Consider the following 15,430-nt stretch of genomic DNA (forward strand, 5'->3'; position numbering starts at 1 on the left):
CATAAATTCAATAACAGATCCACAAGCAAACACTGTAAACATCTGTAAACTATCATGGCCTCCCCATTGACCGGAGAACCATCACTGGGCTCCAGCAATCACCGTGGGAGAGAAAGGAAAGCAGCAGAGCGTGTACAAAGAAAGCAACTATTAAAATATCAGCATTTTACAACCTGATTTCAAACTGTTGGTTGGAAGCCGAAATCAATGAGGGGTTTAGTGTTGCTTACTTAACATATTTCCACAAAATAATGTTTTAAAAAGTGTTTTATGATTCACTCATATGGCTTTGTATTTTCTTCATCTCCTCTTTTGGAAAAATGGTTTTTAGATCAATCCAATGTATTTTTTTTGCTATTTAATTAAGTTATTTTTGTATTTATTCAGTAAGTAAAATAAACAAATGTGATTTTTCTCCAACAAGTTAATCAGAAATAGGACCAATAAGCATTACTTATGTGTAAGTGGGCACATCTTTAATTACCACAGTCATTCTCAAACAATTAAAATCTACAAATACCTGATATTCCCTCTGAAAGCTGCCTATTTTGATCATAAATACACCAAATTACACCTTATTATGCATGAATACGCACATTGGAAACCATCTTAGCCATACCACAGAAGCTTGTAGCCGTGTCCGAATTCAGGGTCTGCCTGGACCAAGGACCCGTCCTACGTAGGCCGGTCCTTGGAAGGCCGCGAATAAACGAAGACCGGAAAAGACAATCTGTGAATTCGGACGGGTCTCGCCTTCAGCGCGGTGTAACTCGTGTTGCCTAGCAACCTGCTTGTGTGAGAGGAGAAAGAAAATTCAGTTTCAAACAAGTTTGAAAGCCTAACAAATAGATTCATAAGCACAAAAACAAAAGGTCTTATATCTATAATTTCAGTAGTTTTATAAATGTTCAATATAGTTCCACTTAATTGTAGTTTTTCCCCATTAATTTACGTTTTTATTCATTTTAGTTAACAAAAATGTTTTCTCAATTTCAGTTTTCCTTACTTTGTTGGTCTTAGTTCACCATAACAGCCTCGGCTCCTGCACTGTACAACCAAACCCGTTATACACAAGATGTTTTATCGTCATCTGGTCTCACTGGTTTTGAAAATCGACTGACAATTTTACCGTCTTACCGTATGAACCAGGTAGGAGTGGGGTTCTTCTGAGAAAACACCCAGGCCTGGGTAAAATCTCCATAAACCTTATGGAAAACCACACTGATCCAATTACCCTCAGAAGTCACGTAATTAGAGTCTATCTGTGTGTAATTTAATCTCAGTATAAATCCAGCTGTTCTGTGAAGGCCTTCTCTAATGTTAGACTACATTAGAGAACAAATAGCCTCAAGGAGACCCAGGAACATGGCAGGCAGGTCAGGGTGAAAGTTGAGGAGCAGTTTAAAGCATGTTTGGGCTATAAAACAAAAACCCAAGCTTTGAACATCTTAGAGCGTCTTGGTGCAGTTCAGTCCATCATCTGAACATAGAAGGAGGATAGCACAAACTTGCCAATACATGAGCATTCAGCTAATTTGACAGGCCAATCAAGGATCAGCGAAAAATGGATCATATGGGCCTATAATCCTGATAAGTAGAAATAAGGCAATGAGAAGTAAAATACTTGCAAACAATGATAAAATAAATTCAGTTTGTCGACTTTAATTTTATATAAACTGCTTTCCTTATTGGTATATCAAATTTTTTATGGTTAAAATCGCTTAATTTACGCATTTCCTGTTGAAATACGTGAAAGAAGACCGGGTGAGGCAGTAGAGTGCAGTTATGCGCTTCACCTGTGGGGGCGCTGTTTCACACTAGTGAATGAAGGCATTTGGCGCCTATCGCTCTCCGACTTTATATCGCCAGTGTCGTTGTTTAATTACACATTTTCTACATACGTTGACATTTCACAGTTTATTCGAGATGTTTAATGAATGTTTGTGAGATATTTAGTTGTTCTGATTGGCGATAAAAGTGCAGTGAACATGCGGAGCGTGAGGCAGAAGATACCACAACCAGCAACAGGTTCTCTTCTTCTACGCCTTGAAAGGATCCAAAACAGTCGGAGGGGAAAAAATACAGACGGACCAGAACCGTCCAAGGCCACTCCCTAGAGGCCAAGATTTGTGAAAGACCTGATTTGTAAAATTTAAAGAAAAATGAGAAACAAAGATGGCTTTGTTGTTGTTGTTGTTGTTGTTGTTTTTACAACAGAATTACAGAGATATTTGTGGACGTCATATAAAATTAAGGTCATACATAATTTTTAATTTTAATCAGAAAAGAGAGAGGTCAGCCAAAGAAAACATTCAAATAATTAAAAAATATGTGACCTTATTAAATATTCTTCTATCTTTCTTGCTTTTATATTGTTGGAAGCTTTAATTTCTTATGGCCAAAATTAAAATACAGCTTCTATATTGGATTTTGGCTGGAAAAATAAAATTGTATGAAGCTTAAAAAAAGACTTTAAAATATGGAGGAGTTTCACCTTCAGAGAAAAGGATAAAGTTCAAACTTATCCATTCAATTTGACTTAACCTGACCAATTTTGTAAAAACTTACGCAAAGCTCCCTGAAACAAATGACTTGGAGCTGTAACTGGAGATGTGAAGAACCATTGTCTTTACGGTTCACAACTTTTCACTGCTTTCTGACAGTCTATTATATAAAATCTCAATAAAATACATTCAGTTTAGGGGGTATAACGTGACAAAAAATTAAATTGGTACATGTACTTTTTTTGTTTGAGAGGTTAAGAGTTAAGTTGCAAATTATTCTATTCAAAGAAACGTTTCAGAAAAAACTCCTGTCTCACTCTGATTCTATCATCTGTTTTCCTTCTACATCTTTTTTGTAAATTATGAACACTGAATGCCCCGTTAGCCCCGGGCCCTCAGAGGAATTATAATAGTTTACCTCAATCTGATGTTATGTCTCCCTGCTGAACTGTGGCAAGTCTTTCTCATGGCAAGCGTCTCGTCCAAGCAGTCTGAGCTCCACCCGGCCATCAAACACGATCTCTGAGCCAATCTGCTGGGAGTCCAATACTGCTGCAATATTGCATGAGAACGAAGTGAACTTAATCCGGTCAGGGACAGAAGATTTTAGTAAATATAAACTCAAACTTTGCTGAATAATAAGTGGTTTATAGAAAGCTCTCTAATACTTTAAACCCTTTGACCCCCAGTGTGTCTTGGAACCAAAGCTATTGCCCCCAAATAGGGGTCCTTCATGAGTGAAGGGGTTAATATAACAGACCGTTAGGAATCGACTGCTAAATCTGCAGTGGTAGCTTCCACAAAAATATGTTTTTTACATATTTGTCAAAACTGACACTATGTAATGACTTATCATAAGAGATGCAGGATTTCCCCCAGTGTATTATAAGCCTGGCGGGCCACCAGGCTTTACTTGTGCCCCCTCCAGACTAAGCATTGCTTTTTTCTTTAAGTCGTTTTAAAATGTTTTCATCTTTTAAGGCTTTATAGTTGGTGTTCAGGTCCTAATTTCCCAATCTTTCAATAACACATAATTATCAAGTGATATTTTCAAATTTCCTTTCCTGTCAACTTTAAGCATTTTTTAACTCAAAAACACGACGGGTAGCTGGTTGAATGACTGCCGAGTGCCCAACCACTGGGCTTAGCAAGTTTTCTGAGGGAAAACCTTGGAGACTGCTGATCTATGAAAAAAAATCAGTCCTAAGTGCACCAAAAACAACCAATCAGAGCAAGGAAAAGGGTGATTGATGGCACTAAGACCCTCCTCCTGGCTCTGATTGGTTGTTTTTGATGGTGAGTGGTGCATTTCTACAGATGGCAGTAGGAGCAGGGAAGAAGACAGAGGTGCTCATTTTTTTTCACAGATCATCTGTCTCATATTAAGGTGAGACAGCATAACCCCCTTCCCCCTGACAAACTTTGCTCCGCCCACTTAACTGGACAAAATTCAACAAAGTGGGCAAAGCAAAAAATTTCAGGGATGTGGTCAAGTGTGTGGATGAGCGGTTGTGGTCAGGCCAAAGGAATCACTATTAACTTATTTGCTTATAGTTTGCTACTTTCCAGACAACATTAGCAATTTTTTTTTAAATCAAAAAACCAACAAGTGACAAATTTAGCGGCTTTTTTCTGTCGTTTGAGACTTTTATGACGACAACACTCATTGGTCCAGCAGTATCCGTCACCAACAGTCATGGCAGAGGAGACCCGCTCTACTCTGTGTCCAAGTTAATCACACATTTGTAAAGCCATCGATCACCACGGTAACCAAGCTCCTGACTTGTTCTTCCTCTGTGGCGCTGTGTGTCTGAATGAGATCTTCACACCCGAATGCTGGGCTGTTCGACAAAACAATAGGCACCGTTTGACTAAACAATGTGGAATTAAACAAATCTACTCAAAATATCTCAACATTTTTACAGAAACATGAAGATGGAACCCTAAAAAACTTTTTAGACAGTTTATTGGCAAAACTAAAGTTGATCTGGGTGTTAGTTACACTTTAAAGTGTCGGGACATAGAGAGAGTTTTAACAAATATGTGAAAAAATATTTTTGTAAAAGTTGTTGTTTGTAGATTTAACGTAGAAAGTGAGTTGTTGTTTGGAATCTGTTTAAAACCAAAGAGAAAGAAAGAAACAACTGAGCTGCATACTTCCTCTCTGTTATTTTGCTTCCAGATCCAAGATATTACCTCCCTAATACGAGGCCAAAAATATTACGATGCGATCCAAATCACATACTGGCCAGCTGCCATTAGCTTTCTACTGAGATCCAAGTTAAACTAATCTATTAGCCTGACCTCACTCCCAGCTCTTTACAGGGGATGGGAACACACATTTGTGGGGCTAAATTTGATATTCCGCGCCTGAGGCCATTTAATTTGATTCATTTTTTGGGGGATGGAGGCTGCGAACATTAATTTCATCTAGAAAACCCTGTCCACATCACAGCTGGGTGGCTCTGAATTAAGATCTGTGTTTTCACACTCCATGAATCATCGTTCAACTCCTTTGAGGATCCCAAGCGTGAGATCTGAGCGTGTCAGAGGAGAAAGGAATGAAAAGCCACAGAGTGTGTTGCAAGGTTGCTGGATTCAGAGCAGGGATGGGATTGCGGAGCGACCCTTCACCCCTCGCAAATCACAGAGGAAGAACAAGTTTGGTCCATTAGTGGTCACTTTGTGGCTGCATCTCAGGGTTCAGCCTGTTCAGGAAACAAATCTCCTACCTCTTATTTTACTCATCAGGACCCCTTATGTCCCCCCCTCCACCGCTCTCTTAAACCCGTCCCATGCTCAACCCTGTAATTTGGGTGAAGAATTCAGCGGCTGTTATTTTTATTGAATTCCCAATAACTTTGCTGAGAGCTTGAGGCTGCGCTGCCAGAGCAGTTTGGTGGCCAGCGGGATCCAGTGCCAGGGTGGGAGGTAGGACGGTCACAGCCTGTTTTTTTTAACACAGCGCAGGGGAAAACACAGGGCAACAATCATCACATTTATGGATGGCTCACCGCTCTCCCTGAGCCAGGTTTACAGGCAGCCAGGGGTCTACTGGCCACTAATAAAGAGCGCCCGTCCCCAGGGAGTCTTAAAAAGGGGACCTATTATGCAAAACTCACAGTTTGCACATTTTTTTATTTCCATTTGGGCCTCTAATGCTCCTGAAAATGGCTCTAGCCATTAAAAAAGCAAAAACAACACCTAGCCATGTTTGGACAATAAGCTTGTTTTTTGGTGTCTGGAAAATGAGCCCATTTCAAAAACATTACATATCAGCAGGCACTGCCCCTCACCTAGTAACCCCAGTGAAGCCAAGCTCGTTACCTAGCAACCGCAGTAGAATTCTGCCCGTCACCTAGCAACCCGAGCAGAGCTCCAGAACGTTTGGTTTTACTGTTGTATGCGCCATACATTTTTTGGTAATAAGTTCATGTTTTTTGGCATCTGTCATGTATGCAGCTCTTATACATTTTATGTTACAGTCTGTCACCAGGAATAAACAGAGTAACATAGCATACAGATCTGTTTCACTGATCTGTAAATCACTTTAACTGTATGAGAAGCGTTTCATAAGATTTGACTAGTAAAGCGACTTCAATCCAGTGTGTTTGTTTACAAGCGTGCTGAAGCCACAATGTCTTTAAAATGAGCCGTTTCAAAAAAATTCAGATTAAGTCACATTCGATGGACACTGTGTCATTACCTAACAACCCAAGTGGAGCTCCACCACGTTTTGGTCAGCTGGTTTTACTGTACAGTGGCTGCTGGAAAAGACAAATGTTTTGTTGTTGACTTACCATCCAGAGACCACTTACTGCTTGTTGGTTGTGCGTGCAGGATGTTCCACTTCTGCTTTTCAAAGATCTACGGTTGTATTATTGCGCATCTGTTTTCAGCCATTTTCACGTGTGAGTGTAAACGTTAAGATAGCCAGCAGCGGCTTATTTGTATTTAAAGTGATAACAGCTCATGTCAGACTAAAATCCCTTTATCTAAGAATGATTTTGTTGTCGTCCATTAACCTATCCTAACCTGTTCAAGGAAGCACAATAGCTCACCTTGTGGCATACAGAGATGTGTCTACGTCTTGGAGAGTGGTGCATGCAGCTCCACCACTGAAGACACTTAGTGTTCTCCTTTTTTGCATTTCCACTGATCTGTGTCGGCTAATTTTTTCCAGAACATTTGCGTTTTTGTTGCAGCTGCCATGCGATGAGGCTATGATTAGCAATCATGAACAGGAGCCCATTTGGCTCACATCAGGTTCTGCTCGGTGACGTCGAACACGGAGCTGGAAATCATCTTTCCTGTCAACCAGACACGCTAAAGTCCTCCGCAGTTCAAAGCCATATTAAATTTAGAAACGGTAAGAAAGACTCAGCAGCTTCTCTTAAAAATTGACATTGTCCATCTTTGTCATTGCAAACTCAATTGAAACCAGAAGTGTACAAACAACAACTAAAAGGACACATTTTTTCTCACTGTTTGAAGTTAAATCAAACCAAGCTTCTCGTGTTTTAGATCTGTTAGAATTACCAAAATTATTTCCATTTGTTAAATGGCATAATAATGAGAGAATATGTCAGAGATTTATTTATTTATGTCTTCAAAATCAGAAGTTTAGATATATTTACACAATATTTAACATTTCTTTTAGACTGTGTAACTTGGGTTTCCTTCATCAACATTCTTCCAACAGTTTGCTGGAGTTCTGGCCCATTCCACCTGACAGAACTGGTTTAACTGGGTCCATTTTATAGACTGACTCTGTAGCATCTGATTTTCAGATCTGCCCACAGCCTGTCCATAGGCCTGAGATCAGGGCTTTGCTGTGGCTACACCAAAACATCGACGTTGTTGTCCTGAAGTCGGTTTATCACAACTTTCTCTGTATGGAAGACCAATCCTTGCCCAAACTTTAACTTCCTGTCTTTAGAAGTTGCTTCAGTATTTCTTAATAATGTTCATTCCTCATGATGTCGTCTTTCTTATAAGGTTCACCTGCTCCTCCTGTCGCTAAACAACCCCACAGCATGATGTTGCCACCACCATGCTTCACCGTTGGGGTGGAATAAGCATCCCAGTTTTTCCTCCAAATGTAACGGTGGTCATCATGGCCAAAATGTTCAACGTTCGACAGAACATGTCTCCAAAAATGAAGGTTTCTGTCCATGTGGACATTTGAAAACTGTGATCTGGCATTTTATTTTTCTTTCTGAGTTTTCTTTCACTATGGATAATGACATGATCTTACCAGATTCATCTTCACGAGGTTTTATCTTTTGTCCTGGGGAAAATTTGCTTGTAATTGTTTGAACAGACGGATGAACCAGACTTGCGCAGTTTCACAATTCTCTCCCTGGTTTCTTGGCTGATTTCTTTTTGCCTTCCCATCGTGTCAAACAAGAAAAGCAGTGTGTCCAAAACATCTGCAGCTGTTCCAGAAGTTAAATTAAATCATGTTTTAATGTCTGCACAATCATGCAGAGAACTGTTGATTTGACAGTTTTCAGAAAGTCACGCAAAGATTAAACTAAAAAAGATGCTGCATGTATGAAAGCATATTACTTGAAAACTGAGTGGAAGGAAAAAGTTGGGAAGAAAAAGTTGCAGAAGCAGTAGGAATAGTTGGTTTGTGACCGAAACCCAGTAAAGTATTGAGTTTAGAGTACTTGGAGCCAAAATGTCTGTATTAAAAATTAGTCTCATGTCTTTCAAACAGAAGTTTAGATTAGACAGAAACTTCAAAATAAAGAGAAAGTAAAGAACCAACGAAGGTTTTCTCATTTTTATGATTCTTATTAAAACATTATAATTGAAAGATATGTGAAACTGGGTCTTTATTAACTACTGAACCTTTACTGGTAATGTTTAATAAACAAAACAGATTTCTTATACATTTGCTTTGACATGTCCAACATGGAGTCAGGCGGTACGGAAACTGGATAACCAGAATCCGGTAATTTCATCTTCTACTTTCTGTTTTAGTTTTTTTCTCGAGCGTTCTCACGTTCTCCTTTGCAGAAAGCAACACAAAGCAACACGGTGGTTGCCCAGTGTTCCCAGTAGAGCCGGGCTGGTTGAAGCTTTGCTTGGATGGTGGTGGTGACACCACTGACACTTGATTCCTCCGCTGAGGTTAGCCCAAATGGCCTCCGCTTGTTGTTTCCCCAGACACAACACGAGCTGGTGACAGGATTTGACTTTTCTCACACTTTGGACGATGTTCCTGTGCAGCTCTGCCTGAGAGTTTGAGCCTCCGGACCACCTTGTAAAGTGCAGCTGTCTTGAGCTTAAGCCCTCCTCCGGCTAATCCACTTGTAATGATACTGTAATCATCAGAGAGAAAGCAGCTCTGGTGAAACGTTTCCCAGGATGCCAGGATTCTGTATTATGAATATGACATCAGGAACCGAGCTTATGTGTTATGTTATGTAACGTAACGTTTCACAGGGCTGGAATGGCTCTCGGAACAACAATCAATGGGAATGGATGGAAACAAGCGGATGAGAAAACACTGAACAACTAAACTGTAGTGATAGACCTCAAAACCAAAAAAGTGCATAATCAAACTCAACAGTAGGGACGCAGCAATACACTTTTTTCACTTCCGATACCGATATCTGAGGCTTAGTCGATACCGATCCGATACAGAAAAATAGCTCTGAATTGACTTAAAACATTTTTTTTTTATGTACTGAATTACAAATTTATTTAATATCTCTGCACCAGAACAGCACACTTAAATACACTAAAAACTTGGTCAAACATGTAAAACCTACACAGCTTCACTCAAGAGTCTGACAGCCAATGTGAAATAAAAAATTAACTGAAACTGATAAAAACAAAAGGTTTGGTCAAACATGTAAAAATAAACTGCAACAAAACTTCTTTGAAACGGTTCAGAATGGATTCATCTTGAATGTTTTTTGTTTAAAAACACCATGACAACTAAAAATGGACATAAAACACAAATATTAAAATAAAAAGAACATTAGAAAAATTACCTCTCAAATCTGTAGAATTGTAGGATATTTTTCCTTCCACTTAACTTTCAAAATTCAACCATTTCACAACGGAACATTATTTTTGACAGAATTTGCAATATAAAATACCTTTATCCCATTTCCAGCTGGTTGCTTTCCAAGAGAAAACAAACCAAATTGTATGTTGGTGACTCGAAATCAGAGATACAGTTCCTGCTTTTTATATTTAACAAAATAAAAGCATAATAAGAGGAAAAAGTACTGTCAAAATAAAATGTAGTCTGTCTCCCATTCTCTCAATGTCATTTATTTGGTCACTTTTTCTTTCCACTCAATTTCCATTAATATATGCTCTATTATGTGTCTTTCTGAGGCAGAGGGAACAAGGTTTATTGGAAGTTTGTGCTCAAATAAAGTATAGCTATAAGAAAAAAACTAATCTGGGAGTTACTAATGTGCCATAGCTTGATATTATTCAGTTTTCACTTAGAAAGAAAGGAAGTGACCTCATTCCTCTCTGCAACTTTAAAGGATGCTTCTCCATTTCGCAATGTCCCAATGACCTAGAGCCGTGGCGCTCTTTGACCTCTGACCTGCAGACAGCACGAGGTCTTGTTGACGCAGCGAAGGAATGGAGGTTGCAGCAGCTCCTCGACCTCTGCCAGTAAAGCGGCACCGAGATTTACTCGGGTTCTGGCTGCCAAAAATAAGCAGGATGGAGTTAAACTTGTCCTTGGCAAAGAAAGATGTCTGATTCCTGATTGTGTGTCGGCCAAAAACATCTCTCCCTGCCTCTAATGTACACAAACACAGACTCACATGCACACACAAGAGCGCTGTCAGTGTGATTCACGGTGTTGGTGTGTGTTTGCATTGCTCAGACCCAACATATGTTGTGGCTCATCAGGCCCGAACATGGAAACTGTGAGTGGCTGCAGATGTTGAGGAGAGAAGGGTAGTTTTTTGTTTTTTTTGTTTTTTTTTTGGTGGTTTTAACATGGTTTCTGTCTCGCACTCCACTAAGACTCCTCAACTAATCCCACAATCACTGGAGCTCCGAGGAGGATCTTAAAGTCTGTGTGGTGCTGACAGTCCAATGCTACCCTTATGTGTTTTATCATCCTCTCAGTGGGGAGAACAAAATGTTGGATTTGATCCGAAGCTCAGAAAAATTAGCCACACTTTACATGTTTGCTGTATAAAAAATTATGAGCTATCAATTTTAAAAACCTTCCCTCTGATTCAAATTGTGAAAATTTAGATTAAATCGAAACATTTTTTCCAGAAAGTAAATTTTTTGGGGGCACTGGCAAATAAATAAACATGAAACAGGGTGGAGAGAGAAAGGGTAAACATGCAACAAATGTCTTGAGACCAGGAACCAAACCCAGGACAAACAAATCAAGGACTGTAGCCTCTGAGCCCAAGAAAATGAAAATGTTCAAGTCCCCAAAGGGGACTTATGATAAAATTGACATTTTGCAAATTGTTCTTCCATTTGGGTCTCTACTGCTTCTAAAAGCAGCCCAAACACTTAAAAAACATCCAGAATTTTTTAGGCAATAAGTTAATGTGTTTTTTGGTGTCTGTAAAATTAGATGTTTCAAAAACCTTCCAAATGTAACATCACAAATCAGCAGGCACTGTCCGTCACCTGGCAACCCCAGCAGAGTTCCATCAGTCATCACCTGGCAACCCCAGCAGAGTTCCGCCAGTCATCACCTGGCAACCCCAGCAGAGTTCCGCCCGTCATCACCTAGCAACCCCAGCAGAGTTCCGCCCGTCACCTAGCAACACCTCCAGACATAATGATGAGTGGCTGCTCATCATTATGTCTGGACAAATAGATTATCAACAATGTTAAATATTTAAGACAGCTCCACTGTTCCCAGGAGTCAAGTTTCCAACAAATTCACCTCAAAAGTAGACTTGGCAGTGCTCTAAGGAACTGCAAAAAACTCTCACATTTCAGGCCTCAGTCAGCATGCCAGATGTTAAAATTCATGACATTATAACTAAAATAAAGGCTGAACAAGTAAGTGTTGTTGGGCAGAGTTGAAGGAGAAACTATCTTCCCTCTAAAAAGAATACGAAAGCAGGAGTTCAGTTTGTGATCTAAACAATCTGGAAAAATGTTTAGTTGACAGATGATGTTTGGCAATAATTCACAGCACCATGTTGGGAAGAAAACAAACACACCATATCAGAACAAACACCTCATACCAACTTTCAGGTTCTCCTGCGGAGGGAAGGGGCGACACTTTGGGTTGTTTTGCACCTGGACACCTTCCAGTCATTGAGTCCATCATGAACTCCTCTGTGTGAAAACTCTTCTGGGTCAAATATGAGGACATGTGACAGCTGAAGTTCAACTCAGGATTGATGTAGCCAATCAATGGAGCAGCTCTAAAGAAAAAACAGACCAATATTTCTCCATAACTGACAACAGAGAGCTGTTACCACCAACGGTGCCCAACAAGCTGTTGTGTCTCAAATCTGAGCGTGCAAAAAACACATGCAATACCATTCGCTGATAACGCAGTCAACAGGCGCTCATGTTGTCAGCCGTCATGACTAATTCTGCAATGCCACAGCGGGGCACTCAAGAATCCGACCACTGGATCCCCGTGGAAATCGCCTCGACATCCGGATGTTCTGTTTGGTCGGATCGCTTTGTCACACAGACGAGAAGTGTGGGAGAATAATTTTGACCTTGGGGACTATACGTTAAGCCTCTGGTGTTGGTGATCTCTCACCATCGCCTTCCGTCTGGCAGTGATTCTCACACTGCCCCCACAAACACCTGTCTGCACATGTTAACGATGCATTCAGGCCCCGTCTGGGATTCGGCATGGCCGTAGCGATGAGGTCGAGAGGTTATCCCCTGCGAAAGTGTGTGTGCACCTTTTTATGAACTGAACAGTTGTTGTGTCTGGTGTGGGTCAAGTCTCCATTCAAAAAACTCTTTCCAAACAAAACAAAAGACAAGTTCCCAGCTCCTTTTTTACGCAATCGACACTTTGTATTTGTTTTGGATGTCCCGGGTGAAACAATTTAGGGGCCAACTATCTGCAAAAAGTCTCCTGCAACACAAGCCGTCATGGGAAGGGCCTCATCGGTTTCTGCTTTCATCTCATTTCCTGTCAGTGTCTGCCACGAGAAGCTTGTTTAACATATTGTATTTTATGTCCGCTCTAAAATGCCAGAAGAAATACAATGAGTCAGGGATCGCCAGAAATCCTTGGACATGCTTTTCTGATATTCAAGAGTCCAACTCAAGTCTTGCATCCGACTGTTTTATTTTGATAGATTCAAGTTCAGAGGAGTTTACCCCCTCAGAGCTTTTTATTAAAACATGTAAGAGAATATTTAACCACTTTAGAGGAGAAGTTAGGTATGCCGTGCTGTAGATCAACTTCTGGACCAAATCCTGGCCCATTCTCGCTCATTAGAGCTTGGAGTCGAACCCAGTTTATTGGCTTCAGTTTGAGAGCTGACCTCAAGCTCTCTGTGGGGTTAGTATCTGAGAAGTTTCCTGACCACCCATCCAAATTTTCAAAGTTGTGATGTGGTTTGGTACCAGGGTTGCCAGATCTGACTGACAGTTTCCAGCCCAAACACAGCTTAAAACCAGCCCAGCTCCAAACATCCAGCCCAAATCCCAACCTCTACAGAAAATCATGGGAACTTAATGGCACTTGTGGGTTTTTTTTTGTGTGTTTTTTTTTTGTTCTTTTAAATTGTGAAGTTGCACTGGGAATTCTGTTTTACAGTACGACTCTTCATTAACCAATGACTACGTATCATTGATGACGTCACCTTTGACAGATTCTTGACATTTCAAAATGAATGAACTAGAAAAATGAGTGCAAGGACACGCCATTTTATTAAAGTGTACTTATTTTGTGCTTCTCTGTGACACAGTAACTATTTTGATAAGATTTTCCTTTGAACAGTTTCTGAAAACCTGAGAAATGTTGCAAAAAGCAGTACAAGTTTTAACAAAGCTGTTTATTTCAGCTGATCATGTTCTAAAGAAGCCAATGTATGGGGGAATTTGTCTGTCATAATCCAAGAGCACACATTTTCAGTCTGAATACAGGATTACATGTTTTTTGTACTCAAAACTTTTAATAATTTTGCTTACATTTTCATTTTGAAAGCAGGACTTCATGTCTTTCTTCTCAAAACTTGTAATGATTGTACTCAAAATTTCTCCTCGCGCTCACACTTAGTCTCTGCTCGGACTCTCTGCTCTCTTTTGGAAACGCCTTTTGGCACAGTCGCCTGGCAACCTCTCAGCCAATAGAATGAAAGTGTTGTACTGGGTGTGCTTGTTTCTTTGTCCACTTTGGGGACGTAAACCGTTCACACAAAAGTCTGATTGCAGTTGCACATTATTAGTAGTATGAACGCCCACACACACACAAAATAAATTTATTTCATCAAATAATTGGAATTGCGTATCAAGAGCTGTTGTATGAATGTAGCCTAAAGCCCAGATTGCTAAAATCATACTTCAGTCTTAATAACAATTTTCTGCACAATGAAATGAAGACGGTTGATCATTTTTGGTAAATAAATATGTATATTTATCACCATTATTTTTGTTGTAAGAAAACTTTTTAAGCTAATAAACCTTAAGGCCGTGAATTCAGTTTATCGTTCTGCACAAAAATCTGAAAACAGTTTTGAAGTTAAACAGGTTCTTACTTTTAAGAGCATAAAAGAGTGATTATTTTGAGTGTTGTACAGTATTGTGGTCAGCATGATGCAGATGACGATAAAAAGAAAGTTGGCAGTGGTGGATGGCAGCGATTATCTAACTTTGATTGGGTGATTGGCCGATGAATTATTCATGTAATTTCTCAATGCCAAGGCAAATATCTCTTTGCTTTGGCATTAGAGGTACAGCCTGAACTTGAACTAGCATTCACACCATTTTCTCCCTCCTCCTCCTTCCTTGCCTTTTTGGCTGCATGCATCTCCCCTTCCCCTTCTTAGCTGAGGACCCACAGTCCTTATGCAACCAAATCAGAACGCTATTTAGAGAGATGTAGTTAAATAAACTGGGATGTGAGTCGGATCCAACTGGGGGCTCTTATGTAACAATGAGGTTACTTCATTGATGAATGCGTCTTGGAAGACACACTGATTCTCAAGGTCTGGGTTTATTTTAATTACCAGTGGAATAAGTTTTCCTGTGAAAATCAAGTCGTCTCAGTCACAAAGCGGCTACCTTACGCTACGATTGAAAACGGCTGGGTTTGCACAACTTTGTAAAAAACTTATTCATTCCAAAGTTTTCCAAGGCTATAGAAAGTTTTTACTGACATTTACAGCCATGCATAAAACAAAGTACACCATCTTTCACTTCCAGATTTTTCCTGATGTCCATGTGTGATGACAGATTATTACAGTGAGGTCTGTGTGCTGAAACATTTTTCGCTTCGATGTGGGACACATTTAAAATGATTTATTCACGTATCTGTCATGTTTTGAATTCGCTGCAGGCAGAAAGTGAATCAATGACTAATTTTGTGCCACAACATAATATTTTTCTGTCTATTGGATCTGAAATGATACGGGAAAATCTTCAGAGAGCAGCAGTACTATGAATGAAAATATCCGGTTAATGCTAGAAGCAAGAGGAGAATGGGCAGATTGGGTCAACAGGAGACACAAACTATCTCTTTCTTAAAGAGGATCTTTAAAAACACCTGACTTTTTTGGCAATGGCAAAACGTTGTTGTTTTTTAGTGTCTGGAAAATTAGCCATTTCAAAAATCTTCTGCCCATTACTTAGCAACCCAAGCTGACCTCCGACATGTTTGGTCAGCTGATTTTACTGCTGCCAGCGCTGCACAATGGCTGCTGGAAAAGAGAAGTGTTTTGTTGTCAACTTACCATCCAGAAACCACTTGCTGCATTCTTGTT

General features: G+C 39.9%; 1 long non-coding RNA gene across 1 annotated transcript in view; it reads left to right on the forward strand.

The window, feature by feature from the left end:
• Nucleotides 1-15,430, forward strand: part of LOC106904327 (uncharacterized) — a 110,206-nt gene that overhangs the window by 38,741 nt on the left and 56,035 nt on the right. The window lies entirely within an intron of this gene.

The sequence above is a fragment of the Poecilia mexicana genome, unplaced genomic scaffold (genome assembly GCF_051168715.1).
Source record: "Poecilia mexicana isolate PSO_F unplaced genomic scaffold, ASM5116871v1 scaffold_15, whole genome shotgun sequence".
Lineage (NCBI taxonomy): Eukaryota > Metazoa > Chordata > Actinopteri > Cyprinodontiformes > Poeciliidae > Poecilia > Poecilia mexicana.